We start from the raw sequence: 16,938 nt of genomic DNA on the forward strand, positions 1-16,938 counted from the left end.
GATGGGCTAAAGATGGAGACCCCATGAGGGAGGCTTTGAGAGAGAAGGACACGTCCTGGGTCACCTCATCTGGAAGGGGCCTGTCAGGAAGTCACATCTATTTGCTGCTCTGCTTTGTAAATGAGCGCCAGGCTCCTGGAGTGGGGTGGTTCCCCTTCCTGTGGGGCTGCTGCTGTGACAACCTTGTGACTGGGAAAACCAGCCTTCAAGTGGCCACACCATGTGTGTCTGTGTGTCCTGCCAAGTACTGTGGTTTTCTCCATCTGCATATCAGAATCAGAGGGTTTAGATACCACAAGCCCCAGCCTCATAACTATGACCTGCCTTGGTGAGATTTGGGGAGGGGTGGGGGAAGCTGCATTCTGGGAGGGACCCACATCACAGCCAGGCCTTAGTCTGCCAGGAGACCCCTGGACTCAGGAAGCTCATGGGGAGGAGGGTTCCGCTCAGGCTTCAGAGGTAAATCTCTCACAGGGAACTTTCTTCCAGGACTGAGTATGGGTTCAAGGACTCCAATGCAAGGAGGTGAGTCTGTCCTCAGTTGTCCCAGGTCTTACCTCCTCACTGGAGACAAGGGGCCACCCCAGGCATCTTGGAACAGAGAATAAGGATTTGGGGCTGAGGGATGGAGGGTGTCTGGGAGAATCCTGGGACTGAGAGCCAAGGAACTCAGGCTGGGCAATGACTGTGAGCCAGCCTCTGATTTCTTGCCAGGGACCCTCCCCAAACCCATCATCTGTGCTGAGCCAGGCTCTGTGATCCCCTGGGGGAGGCCCCTGAACAGCTGGTGTAAGTGCACCCTGGAGGCCCAGGAGTACCATCTGGATAAAGATGGGAACCCATTCCCCTGGAACAGACAGAACCCACTGGAATCCAAGGACAAGGCCAATTTCTCTATCCCACACATGACAGATATATCTGCAGGACAATATCACTGTTACTATCACAGACTCACAGAATTGTCAGAGAGCAGTGACCCCTTTAAGATGTTGATGACAGGTGAGAGGACACTCAGGGGTCCCAGCCTCAGGCTCTGCCCTCAGGAAGGGGATGTGCTCTCAAGGGTGTGTCTTCTCTCACAGCCTAGCTCTGGGGGATATGAGTGAGGTATGAGCCCCATTTAGCTCGCTGCCTCCTCCTCTCCTAGGAACTTACAGCAAAACCACCCTTTCAGCCCTGCCAAGCCCTGTAGTGATGTCAGGGAGGAATTTAACCCTTCATTCTAGCTCATGGTTTGGATTTGAGCTTCATTCCTAAGGAAGGAAACCACCATGCCTCCTGGACCCTGGACTCACCCCAGTGAGCAACACCCCAATGAGCAGCCTCAGACCCTTTTCCCTGTGAGCCTTATGACCCCTAATCACAGGTAGATGTTCAGATGCTATGGCTATAACAGTAAGTCCCAAAGGGGTAGTCAGTCCCCAGTGACACCCTGGAGCTTGTGGTCTCAGGTGAGGAGCCCCTGTTCCCGTCCTTTCTGAGCTCAAAAGATCAGCTCAGGGCTCTGTCCATAGCAGAGTTCTGATCATGAGGGAAGTAATTGGAGCACAGGGGTGGTTCCACAGGGCAGGGTCCGTCCATTAGAGGATGGAAATAGGCATGGGCCTCTGACTCCTGGAGGACATTATCCCTGAATCTCAGCACAAATATGGAGTAGGGAGAGCTGAGTGAGATGTGGGTGAATCCAGGAGGAATATGACTAGACTGAGGGTAGAAGAAGCTTATTTCGCTTAGCATAATACCCTCAAGATTCATCCATAGTGTTGCAAATGGGATGATTCTGTCTTTTTAATGGCTGAATAGTATTCCATTGTAAATATATACCACATCTTCTTCATCCAATCATCAGCTGATGGGCACTTGGATTGTTTCCATGTCTTGGCTATTATGAGTAGTGCTACAATGAACATAAGTGTGCATATGTTACATTGGATTGTTGATTTCAAGTTGTTTGGGTGGATACTCAATAGTGGGATAGCTGGCTGATGTGGTATTTATATTTCTAGTTTTTTGAGGAATCACCATACTGTGTTCCATAGTGGCTGCAGTGGTTTGCATTCCCATAAGCAGTGTATGAGCGTTCCCTTTTCTCCACATCCTCTTCAACATTTTTTGGATTTTGTCTTGGTAATTGTAGCCATTCGGACTGGTGTAAGGTGATATCTCATTGTAGTTTTGATTTGCCTTTACCTAATAAGTAGTGATGTTGAGCATCTTTTCATGTGTCTGTTGGCCAACTGTATATCTTCTTTTGAAAAATGTCTGTTCATATCCTCTGCCCATTTTTTGATCAGATTGTTTGTTGTTGTTGTTGTTGTTGTTTTTGAGTTGTGTGAGTTCTTTATATACTTTGGATATCAGTCCTGGACTGAGAGTTTGGGAACTGGGGGTGGGGAATGTCTTTTGACCTACCCTCTGATTCCTTCCAGGAACCCTCCTCAAACCTCTCAGGGGACCCTGGAGACTCAGGAGTACCTTCTGTATAAAGAGGGAAGCCTGAATCCGTGGAGAAGACAGAACCCACTGAAGTCTGTGGAAAAGGCCAAGTTCTCCATCCCATACATTACACATCCATATGCAGGGCTATTTCACTGTTACTATCTCCACTGCACTGGCTGGTCAGAGCCCGGTGACTCTTGAAACTGGTGGTAACAGGTAAGAGGACACAGGTAAGGGATCCCAGACTCAGGCTCCATCCTCAGGAAGGGGATCTACTCTCAAGGGTGTGTCCCCTCTCACATCACAGCTCTGGGGTTTATGAAGGAGGAATGACTCCATTTAACACGCTTCCTCCTACTCTCCTAGGATTCTACAGCAAACCCACCCTCTCAGACCTGTGGAGCCCTGTGGTGACCTCAGGAGGGAACGTGGCCCCAGAGTGTGGCTCATGGTGGGGATTTGACAGGTTCATTCTAACGGAGAATACCAGCCCTCCTGGACCCTGGACACACAGCGACACCCCAGTGGTCATTAACAGGCCATGTTCCCTGCGGGCCCTTTGACCCTCAGCCACAGGTGGACGTTTACATGCTATGGCTATGACAGTAAAATCCCCTAGGTGTGGTCACACCTCAGTGACCCCCTGGATCTCCTGGTCCCAGGTGAGGAAGTCTCATCCTGGTCCCATTCATGTTTTGAGGCGCCAGACAGGGATCTTTACTCTCAGGGAGCTCCAGGTGAGTGGGTGGGGTGAGGGGATAATGGGGCTCCTGAGGAAGAGGCACAAAGGGTGAGAGATAGTGAGTCTTGGGGGCCATGACTGGAGAAGTGGGTTCTTGAGAAGAATCTGCCCCTGCAATCTACAGGTGGTCTTTCCCCCAGGTGAGTCTGGGAAGCCCTCTCTCCTGACCCAGCAGGGTTGTTTGGTGGCCTCTGGACAGAACCTGACCCTCTAGTGTCTTTCTGATGTCAGCTATAACAGATTCGCTCTGCCCAAGGAGGGGAGATATGACCTCCCACAGCATCTAGCCTTGAAACCCCAGACTGGAGTCTCTCAGACCAACTTTCCATTGGGTCCTGTGAGACCCTCTCACAGCGGGCAGTACAGATGCTATGGTGGACACAACTTCTCCTCTGAGTTGTCAGCCCCTAGCAACCTCCTGTACCTCCTGGTGGCAGGTGAGGAGCCATGAGGTTAGTCAGGGAGCCAGCACAGGCCCTGGCAGGGGAGCCCCAGGTGGTGACGTCAGGAAGAGGTGTGTGGGGGTCTCCAGGGAAGGAGAGAGACATAGAGACAGGGGATGAGTGGGGAGAGACTCAGAGAAAACAAGACAGACATAGATGAGCATCCACAGAGAGGCCTGAGGACTCTCAGTTCAGAACACGGTGGGAAGGCAGCGCCTCATCCACCCTTGCTCACTCTAGGACAGCTCCCTGACACACTCTGTCTCGGTGCAGCTGTGCCCCCTAGTGGCCTCAGGAGAGAATGTGACCCTGGTGTGTCAGCCATGGAGTCCGATGGATACTTTGCTTCTGTCCAAGGAGGGGGCACCTGATGCCCCGTGCATCTTAGATCAAAGCACCAAGCTCAACAGAACCAGGCCCAATTCTCCATGAGTCCTGTGACCTCAGCCCACAGGGGATCTACAGGAGCTACAGCTCAGACAGCACCACTCCCTACCTGTTGTCACATCCCAGTGACCCCCTGGAGCTCATGGTCTCAGGGGAGGGACCCTGACCCTGTCCTTTCTGACACAGTCAGCTCAGGTTCCTGTCCTCAAAAAATCTGACATTGTAACAGATGAGGGGCGCATGGGGAGGGTCACAGAGGAGGGTGCAGGTCATGAGAGGGTGGAAAGAGACGGAGGCCTCCCATCCCTGGAGCACCCCACCCCTGAGGCCTCCGCAGAGATACAGAGTAGGAATGACAGAGTGAGATGTGGGTGAACCCAGGAGGAACATAACTAGACTGAGGGTAGAAGACAGGCCCCACCATCACCTCCTGATGTGTCCATCTCAGAATCTGGGCCTCTGGTGTCCCAGGGCCCACTGGACACTCTCCTATAGATGGAAGCAATCCCACCTGTGGGTATCGCTCTGTACGGCCCTCCTGTGCTCACCTGGAGGCCTCCAGCCACTCAGTGCACACCTGAGACTAAGGAGGGACCATGCATGGCTCACTGGAGTCACTTAGGGGATTACTGCACAGCACTTCTGTGTGCCACTCATGTCTACTCTGCATTTTCTGTGCACACTACTCTATTATTGTTCTCTCTTTCTCTAAGAACTTGCGTATATAAATTTACAAATTTAATTGGTAAATATTTCTGACTTTAAAACAGGTAATTCTACTACTATGTTCATGGGATTATTAAACTTATACTTTCATTATGGAGAATGATTAAACTTCTTATTAATATGAAGTTTTCTTACAAAAGCTGCTTAAAAGGAAGTTTTATTAATGACTTCTCACACTTTGTATTTCTATTCATAAAATTGTCTATATCCATAGCTTAAAAATTGTTTAACTACTTTAATATTTTATAATCAAGATCTTGATTTCTTCATATTTTTATTTTATTTAATCAATTTATTTTAAAATTTTACTTTTCATATTTTTTGTATATTATATTAATAAGACATGATTTTTTTCAAATGATCATTTCTGGTTTACTGACAATAACTATATCAACCACAAGAAAATGGAAATTTCACTTCTTTGGGGCTTTTGTTAAGAATTTTTCTTTTTTTTTATTTTGCAGCAGTAGATTCTCCCCAAGCTAATATCTGTTGCCAATCTACCTCTTTTTCCTTCCTTTTTCCCCCAAAGAGCCCCAGTACATAGTTGTGCATAGTTGTAAGTTCTTCTAGTTCTTCTGTATGAGCCGCTGCCACAGCATGGCTCCTGACAGACGAATGGTGTGGTTCTGCGCCTGGGAACCGAAACTGGGCCGCTGAAGTGAAGCTGCTGAACTGTAACTGCTAGACCATCAGGGCCAGCTCTGAAATCTCACTTCTTTGTCTAAATTGTATGCCAATTTTATTTGCATCAAATACCATATGATACTGATGACAAAGAAAAGGTTAAGACGTACCTAAGTGTCACTTTAGGAAAACATCTTCATTTTTAGCAGAAATTATTGAAGGCAAATGAATCAAAAACGTATGTTTTCTATGCACAGTGTTATTAATCCCTCCATTTCAGTTCATTCTTCTTTTAAATCAGGGATTTATTAGGAAAAAATATCTTTTAAAAATAAGTCTGAATTTCTTTTCCAGACAATTGTACCTCTCCTGAGCAGTTATATTTTCTCTTTAATTTATAATATGGTGAGATACTTTTTTTTTGAGGAAGATTAGCCCCAAGCTAATAGCTGTTGCCAATCCTCCTCCTTTTTGCTGAGGAAGACTGGCCCTGAGCTAACATCCATGCCCATCTTCCTCTACTTTATATGTGGGACGCCTACCACAGCATGGCTTGCCAAGCGGTACCATGTCTGCACCCATGATCTAAACCAGTGGGCTGCCGAAGTGGAATGTACACACTCAACCACTGCACGACCAGACCGGCCCCAAGTGAGATACTTTTAAAAGTCTTCTTGGTGACAAACATTAATAATAATCCCACTGAATGATATCTATCCTTAGTTCATATTTTCTGAATTGTACAAGCTTATTTAAAATTTTTACATGGCATCTATCATTAGCATTAACCTCTAGTATATATATATATATATATATATTTTTCTTATTTTGCATTTTTAAAACCACATTACCACAAAGTATTTAGACAGTTGTTTCACTTTTTCTGTGTTTATTTCTTTGGTATGATAATTTTTTTAATTGAGCTCATAGTAGTTTACATCAATGTGAAGTTTCAGTTGTACACTATTCCTTGACTCTAACCACATAAGGGCTCCCCTTCCTCCTCTGTGCCCCTTCCCCATACCGCTAACCCTGGTAACTGCTGAACTGTTTTCTTTGCCCATGTGTTTGTTCATATTCCACATATGAGTGAAATCATTTGGTGTAGGTCTTTCTCAGTCTGGCTTATTTCGCTTAGCATAATTCCCTCGAACCCTTTCCATGTTATTGGAATGGGCTGAATCTGTGTTTTTTATGGCTGAATAGTATTCCATTGTATATATATACACCACATCTTCTTTATCCAATCATCTGTTGATGGGCACTTGGATTGCTTCCATGTCTTTGCTATTGTGAATAGTGCTGCAATGAACATAGGGGAGCATATGTTACTTTGGATTGTTGACTTCAAGTTGTTCGGGTAGATACCCAGTAGTGGGGTAGCTGGGTCGTATGGTAGTTCTATTTTTAGTTTTTTGAGGAATCTCCATACTGTTTTCCATAGTTGCTGCACCAGTTAACATTCCTACCAGTAGTGTATGAGGGTTCCTTTCTCTCCATGCCCGCTCCAACATTTGTCATTTTTAGTCTTAGTGATTATAGCCATTTTAACAGGCATAAGGTGATATCTTAGTGTAGTTTTGATTTGGATTTCCCTGATGATTAGTAATGTTGAACATCTTTTCATGTGTTTATTGTCCATCTGTATACTTTGGAAAAATGTCTTTTCATATCCTCTGCCCATTTTTTATCATGCTGTTTGTTTTTCTATTGTTCAGTTGTGTGAGTTCCTCATATATGATGGAGATTAACACCTTGTTATATATATGATTTGCAAATATTTCGTCTCAATTGGTGGATTGTCTCTTTATTTTGATCCTGGTTTCTTTTGCCTTGCAGAAGCTCTTTATTCTGATGAAGTCCCATTTGTTTATTTTTTCTTTTATTCTCTCGTCTGAGAAGACATGATATTTGAAAAGATCCTTTCAAGTCGTAGAGTGTACTACCTATATTATCTTTCAGGAGTTTTATGGTTTCAAGACTTATCTTGAGTTCTTTGATCCATTTTGAGTTTATTTTTGTGTATGGCTTGAGATAATGGTCTACTTTCATTCTTTTCCAGTTTTCCCTATACCATTTATTGAAGAGACTGTCTCTTCACCATTGTATGTTCTTGGCACCTTTGCTGAAGATTAACTGTCCACAGATGTTCGGCTTTATTTCTGAGGTTTCAGTTCTGTTCCATTGATCTGTGTGCCTGTTTTTGTACTAGTACCATGCTGTTTTGATCAATATGGCTTTGTAGTACATTTTGAAGTCAGGGATTGTGATGCCTCCTGCTTTGTTCTTTTCTATCAGTATTGCTTTTGCAATTCAGGGTCTTTGGTTGCCCCATATAAATATTAGGATTCTTCATTCTATTTCCATGAGAGTGTCATTGGGATTCTGACTGGGATTGCACTGACTCTGTAGATTGCTTTGCATAGTATGGACATTTTAACTATGTTTATTCTTCCAATTCATGTGCATGGAATCTTTTTCCATCTTTTTATGTCATTATCTATTTCTTTCAGTAATGTCTTATAGTTTTCGTTGTATAAGTCCTTCACCTCCTTGGTTAAATTTATTCCAGGTACTTTATTCCTTTAGTTGTGATTGTAAATGGAATTATCCTCTTGAATTCTCTTTCTGTACATTTGTTATTAGAGTATATAAATACAATTGATTTTTCTAAATTGATTTTGTATCCCCCAATTTTACTGTAGCTGTTAATTATTTCTAACAGTTTTCTGATGGATTCTTTAGGGTGTTCTATATATAAGATCATGTCATCTGTAAACAACGAGAATTTCTCTTCTTCACTCCCTATTTGGATTCATTTTATTCCTTTCTCTTGCCTAATTGCTCTGGCAAAAACCTCCAATACTATTTCGAATAAGACTGTTGATATTGGGCATCCTCGTCTTGTTCCTGTTCTCAAAGGGATAATGTTCAGTTTTTGCCCATTGAGTATGATGTTGACTGTGAGTTTGTCATATATGGCCTTTATTATGTTGAGGTAATTTACTTCTATCCTAATTTTGTTATGACTTTTTATCATAAATGCTGTTGGATCTTGTCAAATGCATTCTCTGCATCTATTGAGATGATCATGTGGTTTGTATTCCTCAATTGGTTGATGTGGTATATCTTGTTGATTGATTTATGGGTGTTGAACCATCCTTGTGTCCCTAGTATCCATCCCACTTGCTCATGATGTATGATCCTTTCAATGTATTGCTGTCTTTGGGTTGCCAATATTTTCTTGAGGATTTTTGCATCTGTGTTCATCAGTGATTGGCCTGAAGTTTTCCCTTTTTGCGCTGTCCTTGGCAGGCTTTGGTATCAGAGTGATGTTGGCCTCATAAAATGTGTTAGGAAGCATTTCATCTCCCCTAATTTTTTTGACTAGCTTGAGAAGAATAGGTATTAAATCCTCTTTGAAAGTTTGATTCTTTGGGATGCTTTTGATTGGGATTCCTTGTGATTGGTCTATTCAGATTATCTGTTTCTTCTCAATTCAGCTTTTGGAGGTTGTGAGAGTCTAAGAATTTATCCTTTACCTCTAGATTATGCATTTTGTTGGCATATATTTTTTCGTGGTATTCTCTTATAATCCATTGTATTTCTGTGGTGTGTGTTGTTATTTCTCCTCTTTCATTTCCAATTTTGTTTATCTGAGCTTTGTCTTTTTTTTCTTTGTAAGTCACGCTAAGGGTTTGTCAATTTTATTTATCTTCTCAAAGAACTAGCTCTTTGTTTCATTGACCCTTTCTACTGTCTTTTTTGTTTCAATAGCATTTCTATTCTTATTTTTATTATTTCTCTCCTGCTGACTTTGGGCTTTGTTTGTTCTTCTTTTTGTCACTCAGGTGTAATTTGAGGTTGCTTATTTCGGATTTTTCTTGTTCGTTAATGTGAGCCTGTATTGTGATGAATTTCCTTCTTAAGACAGCTTTTGCTGCATCCCATATGAGTTGGTATGGTATGTTTTTATTTTCATTTGTCTCCAGATATTTTTTATTTCTCCTTTAATTTCTTTAGTGATATATTGCTTGTTCAATAGCATGTTGTTTCGTCTCCACATCTTTGTCTCTTTCTCATCTCTTTTCTTGTAATTAATTTCTAGCTTTATAGTATTGCTATTGGTAAAGGTGCTTGTTATTATTTCAATTTTCTTAAATTTTTTGAGGCTTGCCTTGTTTCCCAACATATGTCCTATCCTTGAGAATATTCCGTGCACATTTGAGAAGAATGTGTATTCTTCTATTTTTGGAGAGAGTGTTCTATATATGTCTATTAAGTTCAACTGGTCCAGGTTTCATTTAAATTCTACTGTTTACTTGTTGATTTTCTGTGTGGATTATCTATCCATTGATGTGAGTGGAGTGTTGAGGTCCCCTATTATTGTGTTATTATTAATGTCTTCTTTTAGGTTTGTTAATAGTTGCTTTATGTACTTTGGTGCTGCTGTGTTGGGTGCATAGATATTTATGAGTTATTTCTTCTTCATGGAGTGTCCCTTTGATGATTATATACTGCCCCTCTTTGTCTCTCTTTACCTGTCTTATCTTGAAGTCTACTTTGCCTGATATAAATAGTGTGAGTCCTGCTTTCTTTTGTTTGCCATTAGCTTGGAGTATCACCTTCCATCCCTTCACTCTGAGCCTCTGTTTGTCCTTGGAGCTGAGATATGTTTTCTGGAGGCAGCATATTGTTGGGTCTCATTCTTTAATCCATCCCACTACTCTGTGCCTTTTTATTGCAGAATTCAATCCATTTACATTTAGGGTGATTATCAATATATGAGGGCTTAGTGCTGCCATTTTATCACTCATTTTCTAGTTCTTCTGCATTTCCTTTGTTTCTTGTCCTGTGTGTTTTGGTCTACCCATTGAATTACATAGTTTTTTATGATGTGTTTCTTTGTTTTCTCCTTACTTATTATTTGTGTCTCTGTTCTGCTTTTTGTTTAGTGGTTACCATGAGGTTTGTATTCAGAATCTTGCGTATAAGATAGTCCATTTTCTGATGGGCTCTTATTTCCTTAGTCAAAACCAATTCAGTCCCTTTCCTCCTCCCATCCTAAGTTGTTTTTCTCACATCTGATTTCATCTTGTGTTGCGAGTGTGTGGTTGAAATGAGAAGATTACCTCTGGTTTTGCTTTTGTCCTTCCCTTTATCTTTAATGCTATAATTGAGTATTTGCCATCCTATTCTGATTCTGTCTACCTATTTATCTCCTTAATCTGTGCTTGTAACTCCTTTCTCTCTGTTTTTTTTTTTTTTTCCAGGTTTGACGGCTATCTTGAGGATTTCTTGTAGGGGGAATCTCGTGCATATGAACTTCCTTAGCTTTTGTTTGGGAAAGTTTTTGTTTCTCCATCATATCTGGAGGATATTTTTGCTGGATAGTGTATCCTTGGCTCAAAATTTTTGTCTTTCAAAGACTTGAATATGCCATTCCATTCTCTCCTAGCCTCTAAGGTTTCTGCAGAGAAATCCACTGAAAGCCTGATAGGGGTTCCTTTGTAGGTTATTTTCTTCTGCCTTACTTCTTTTAGTATTCTCTCTTTGTCATTCATTTTTGCCAGTTTTACTATTATATTCCTTACAGTAGATCTTTTTGCAGTGACATATCTAGGAGATCCAGAACTTCTTCCACATGGATATCCATCTCTTTCCCTAGGTTTGGGAAGTTCTCTGCTATTATTTTTCTGAACACACTTTCTGCTCCATTCTCCTTCTCTTCTCCTTCTAGTATGCCTATAATTCTTATGTTACATTTCCTAATTGAGTCAGATATTTCTTGGAAACTTTCTTCATTTCCTTTTAGTCTTTGTTCTCTCTCCTCCTCTATCTGGAGCATTTCAACATGTCTATCTTCGATTATTTTGATACACTCCTCTATGATGTCCACTTGAGTATTCAGGGACTCTGTATTTTGTTCCTATAGACATTGTGGCATGTTTCCTTCCAGAATCTCTTAGTTTTGTTTCTAGAGGCTTAAGGTCAACCATGTTTTCTGAGGGTCCTCGAAGTGGCTAGTTGGTTGCATTATCTGAGAGAACTCCACATACCTTATGGCTTCTAGGAGCAGTAAGACATGGAGATACAGTCAGGAGGCAATACATAATCAGGAAATAGCAGGTTCATGAAAAGACACACACCACACAAAATCAGTCAGCACTGCAGAAAGAAAGGTGACATTGAGAGGCACTAGAAGACATACACTGTGGACACCCTAGAGCAGGAATAGAGAATGCTTTGTCATGACCAAAGACAGTGTTATAAGTCTTGGGCTCTCAGAAAAGGCCTCTTTTCCCCCCTAGGAATATACAAGAAAACTCTCTCTGGCCAGGTGGGCGTCATGGCAATGTCAGGACAGAACCTGACCTTCTTCAGAAACTCCAAGAGCTCTTTTGACGTGTCACATATACTGAGGGAGGTAGAGGCCCATGAATTCTGGCTCACTGGAGGGAAGATCCACAATGGTGTATTCCAGGCCATCCTCCCTCTGGGCCCTGCAATCCAACCCATAGAGGGGCCTATAGGTGCTATGGCTCTTTGAATCAATCTACCTGTGAGTGGTCAGGCCTAAGTGGCCCATTGTACCTTTCTGTCAAAAGAGAGGAACCTCATCCTGCCCATGTCTTATGATACACTAAATCATGGAGCTGTAGCTGAAGAGCACCCTATTGGTGATAAGAAAACCTTAGGGATTCCAGAGAAATCTCAACAATGAAAAACACAGAGAAGAAGAGATAGGATGGTAATCAAGGTACCTTCAAACCTTGCTCCACCTCTTGTGTGGACACCCATGTTGGGGTCCTATGTATCCAGGACAATGAAGAGAGGGGTCAGGGCTGACTCAGCAGGAGAGGCTTGGCACTGTTTGGGGATATCAGAGGTTGCATGAGGTCCTCACCCTTATGTTTTTCTCAGAAGCCCCTCTGACACACAAGTGACTTACCAGTTTTGGAGCATAGATATTCACCACCCAAGATGACATACTGCTTCATGATCATAGCTATCTTTCAGCACTAAGCATATCCGAGTACCTCTTTACACTATCACATCTCAGGGTAGAAGAACCTACTCAAGGCATTCAGGTGGAAGGACCAGAATGCCCCATAGGTCCTTAGGGGGATGGCAGAGTAAGGGGTGGAGAGAGGACCAACTTTTGAGGAATGGTCCTACTTCAGTGGGCAAGGAAAGACACTGGCTCACCCTTCTCTGTCCTTGTTCTTAGTATTACTTACAAGTACTTGCCTGTCACCCAAAAAACCAAGTACCACAAAAGGTGAGAAAGAAATCCTCTTAATTTATTCAAAGGATCCTACTTTCCAGAGGGCTCCCGTGTGAATGTTGGCTCTGCCACCTCCCAGCCCTGTGACATTGGGCTGGTCAACTTCCCCCTCTGATCCCCAAATTCTCCATCTTCATTTGAGAATGTGGTTAGCATGGAAATCAGAAGAGGCCCTTAGTTACTCATGCTCTTGGACAGGGGCCTTTTCTAATAAGGATGAAGTGGTCATGGTGACCATGACCCAGTGCCCAAAAGAGATGCTTATCCTCCCTCCATCAGGGCCTATGGGGATGAGGATGATGAGAAATGGGAAGGATTTAAAGGAACACTTTAAATATGTACTGTCTATCTGTTAATATTCCTTTAGATGAAAATCCAGAAATTAAACAGAGTACGGATCTTGTTATAATGAAGATCATATTCCAGATTTCTGTGGAGGTAGGAGAAAAAGTATGACTAATAAATAAATGAAAATGTTTTAATACTCATGAACCCATATACATTGAGATAGGGTCATATGATAGAAAAAGATTAAGTGGATAATTTAGAGTGGGTGGGATAGAAGAACCTATTGAGGGTGACATTTCAGGTGTGATCTAATGACAAAGAAAGCTAGTCTTGAGAAGATCAGTGGACAGGTATTCCTGACAGATGGAACCATGAGTGCCATGAATCCAATGAAGCAATGTGCTTGGTGGGCTCAGAGAACCAGTGTGCCTGATGTGTGCTGGGTGAGGTGGAGTTGAGAGAGGTGGACAGGGCCAAATTAGCTAAACATGGATAATTAATGAGAAGAAGGCTGGATTTTATTCTGTCTCAAATGAAAAGCCATTAAAATATTTATATCAGAAAAGTGGGATTATGTGCATGATATTTTAGAAGGAACAAATTGGCAGGTGTGAACAGAATTTATTCAATGGAACATGAAGGGAAGTCATGAGCCTGGCAGGAGGCTATGTCAGTCCGTCAGGACAACAATCATGGTGACTTAGCCATGAAAGTTCTGCAGAAGAAGTTTAGTGGGTGGATTCATGACATCCTCAGAGGTAGACTCATTAGGAAAGAGCTTTCAGAACATAGTTCCTGTATTTCTCAGTTGAGCAAACTTGGGTATAGTGATTTCTTTCAGATTCTCTGCAATGGGTGGAAACTCATACTTGGGATGTCAGAGAAAGGGACAGCAGGCAGGGAGCCTAGTGCGGGAGCCATTATTCTTGAAAGACAAAAGTTTGGGGCTCTACTGAGAGCTCTTCCACTTTTAGTGACTAAACTAAATTTCCTCAACTAGAATGTTAGGTTAATGATTCCTCCCTCTATGGCTTGTGCTGAGGAAAAGATACACAGTCACAAATGTGAAAGTCTCCTTAGCCCCAGAAGGAACTCAGGCACAGAGAAGGTGCTCAATCTATGATATGATGCTTACTAACTCCCTCCTGCACTCCTTAATACCTCTACCTACCCCACTCCTTGTCATTCTAGGAGGGTGCATCAATATTTTTCAGAGCAATTTCAAATCTCAGTACTTTGAACTAGATGTATCCTGCAAACTCTTGCCACCTCCACTTCAACTCTCAGAATGTGAAGCTGTGGTGGAGTGAGAAGGGACGGGGGTAAAGACGTTCGGTTATAGTAGATATAGGGGGTACCCTTTCATGCAAAACCCTAATGTCTTGCCTCATGGGCAGCCAAAATACGTATGTTGAAGTTTTTTAGTCCTGGGTTCTGACCTCTGCTTGTCCCTCACTGTCTTTTTGATTTGGAACACCATCATCACTTCTCTTGGATTTTTTTTTTTTTTGCACATGTTAAAAAATTAAGTATTTGCTCAAATTTATGGACATTGAGAGAACTTGAGACAAGATATGTAATGATTCCAGTACATACTCACACAAATAGGAAACCTATAAATGGAGCTTCTATCATTTTCTTATTGATGGAAACACATCTTTCTCAAGGACACTCCAGTACACTGTACATTCTCATTGGACACTTCATAGCCTTCATCTCCTTTGGTGTTTTCCTTGCTGCTATTGTTTGTCACTGATGTACCATAAAAGAAACTCTAGATCTGATGGAAGAGAGGACAACATCATCTGGACTAAGAGAGGGATATGATTGGGGCACAAAAATGCATGTTCACTTCCTGTAACTTGATCTGTGTCGTTTTCTTTTTTGGTGTTTTGTTTTGCTTTCATTTGTGAGAAAGATTGGCCCTGAGCTAACATCTGTCTCCAATCTTCATATTTTTTTTTTCCTCCCGAAAGCCCCAGTCCATAGTTGTATATCCTAGTTGTAGGTCACCCTAGTTCCCTTATGTAGAACACCCCCACAGCATGGCCTGATGAGCAGAATTTAGGTCCACGCCCAGGATTCAAATCAATGAACCCTGGGCAGCTGAAGTAGAGTGTACAAAATTAACCACTCGGCCACAGGGCTGGCCTCTGATCTGTGGTTTTGGTGTTGAGATCCTTGATTGAAGACTTTCCAGAGAGACCATGGGACCCCTGTCCTTTCCCTCAACTCCCCAAACACCCCAATGATGTTAAAAGAAATATAGTGGGGAACACAGGCTGAGCAACATCGGGCACATTAGTACTTTTTCTGGCCTTGATGTCTACATCTATGATGTAAGGACATGGAAGAGTCCTCCCAAGAGTCTTGATTCTCTGTTCCACTCAAAGATGCTACCATTATGGATCCTGAGTCCAAGGAAGATGAAATGATAGATGGGTAGTTGAGCTCTCCCAGCCCAAACCCTCACCACAGCTTCAGCTCCTCCACGTGTCCAATGATTCTGCCTTCAATGATCATTTCTAAGTCCATTATTCTTTACATTTCTCCTCCTACAACCGGGAAGCAGAAGAAACACAGGATGTAATATATCTCCATTTGAAACACTGACATTCTCACAGAGAGGATTCACTCCCACTTCTCTAAGCCCTAGGTATCCCTTGGCTGAGGACAGTGTCTACATGGAACTCAATGGAATCCAAGCCCATGCTGAGGCCAGATATGGCCCCAGTCTCTGAGCAGACAGAGTTCCCAAACAAGGACCTGGAATGCTTCCTAGAAGTTCCTCCAAGCACATTCTTCCTCCTCAGAACCAGCCCCAGATCTCTAAGCTGAACAGCAGACTCTTAAGACTTGTGGCGCCATCTTCAAAATCCCACTACTCCTTACTAAATGCTCAGCTTTATTATAGGGCTCTATTGTGAATATCCAACTATTCCCAGAGATTTTACCATACTCATCCACACACACTGGAAATCTAATCATTACCATCCTACTTTTTCTATCACTAAAGAAAATCTGGAAAGCCTGAAGTAAATATTCTGTCTGTTAATTCTTCAATTAATCAATAAACTATTACAGCCATAAAGTAAAATCTATCTGAGCTGTCTAATATGGTAGACACTAGCCATATGTGGTCTATTTAAATTGAAATTAGAGTAGATTAAACTAAGTAAAATTTGAAATTCAGCACCTCACCTATACTAGGCAAAATTCACATGCTCAGTAGCCACATGCAGCTGCTGCCTGCCATATAGAACAGAGCAAACAAACAACATTTCCATCGTCGCAGAACATAACAGATGTTCTAGACTGATGATGAAAATTTAAAGACATAGGGTCTATATTCTCATGGAGCTCAGTCTGATGGAAGAGACCTAGAGTTAATGATAATATTTAAAATCCATCTATTAGGAGATGACCACATCTCATGGAATGTGAGTATTAAGCAGAATCTCTTCCTGGAATGTCTTATCACCTCCCAACTCCATGAAATTTCTCCCAGATATATTTTCATCCAGACTCTGAGAATATCATCTCCTACTGACACATTTTCTTGGTCCCCACTGTCTTCTGGAGGGAAACCACATGTCTGTTCTTAGCACCCAATATACGTAGGATATGGCTTCTGCTGATGTCTCCGTCTTACCCTTAATTCTTTCCCTTTCTATTTGAATCGGTGTCTACACAAAACAACCTACAAACAGCCATATACAATACACTGGTCACTCACTTCTTGGAATTAGAAGATGCTATTTCTCCACCTGGCAAATTGCTAGATTTCTTGAGTATTCTAATGTAACATCACTTTTCACAAGTATTTTTATCTCATGGTCTTAGGTACATGAGACTTTTGTCCCCAAGGTGCTTATGCCATCGCTCCTACATGAGCAATACGTTGAGTTATAATTGCAAGTTCTCCACTGGTCCTTCATGCCTGGACCATGAGCTTCCTGAAGCAAGATGGAGTGTAACTACTCTCTGCGGCTCAAGTG

General features: G+C 42.3%; 1 pseudogene; it reads left to right on the forward strand.

Moving 5' to 3' along the window:
- The first annotated feature begins 315 nt into the window (after positions 1–315).
- LOC106840964 (leukocyte immunoglobulin-like receptor subfamily A member 6) lies at positions 316–14,250 on the forward strand (annotated as a pseudogene).
- Positions 14,251–16,938: the final 2,688 nt, after the last annotated feature.

Source organism: Equus asinus, chromosome 26, assembly GCF_041296235.1.
Source record: "Equus asinus isolate D_3611 breed Donkey chromosome 26, EquAss-T2T_v2, whole genome shotgun sequence".
Classification (NCBI taxonomy): Eukaryota; Metazoa; Chordata; class Mammalia; order Perissodactyla; family Equidae; genus Equus; species Equus asinus.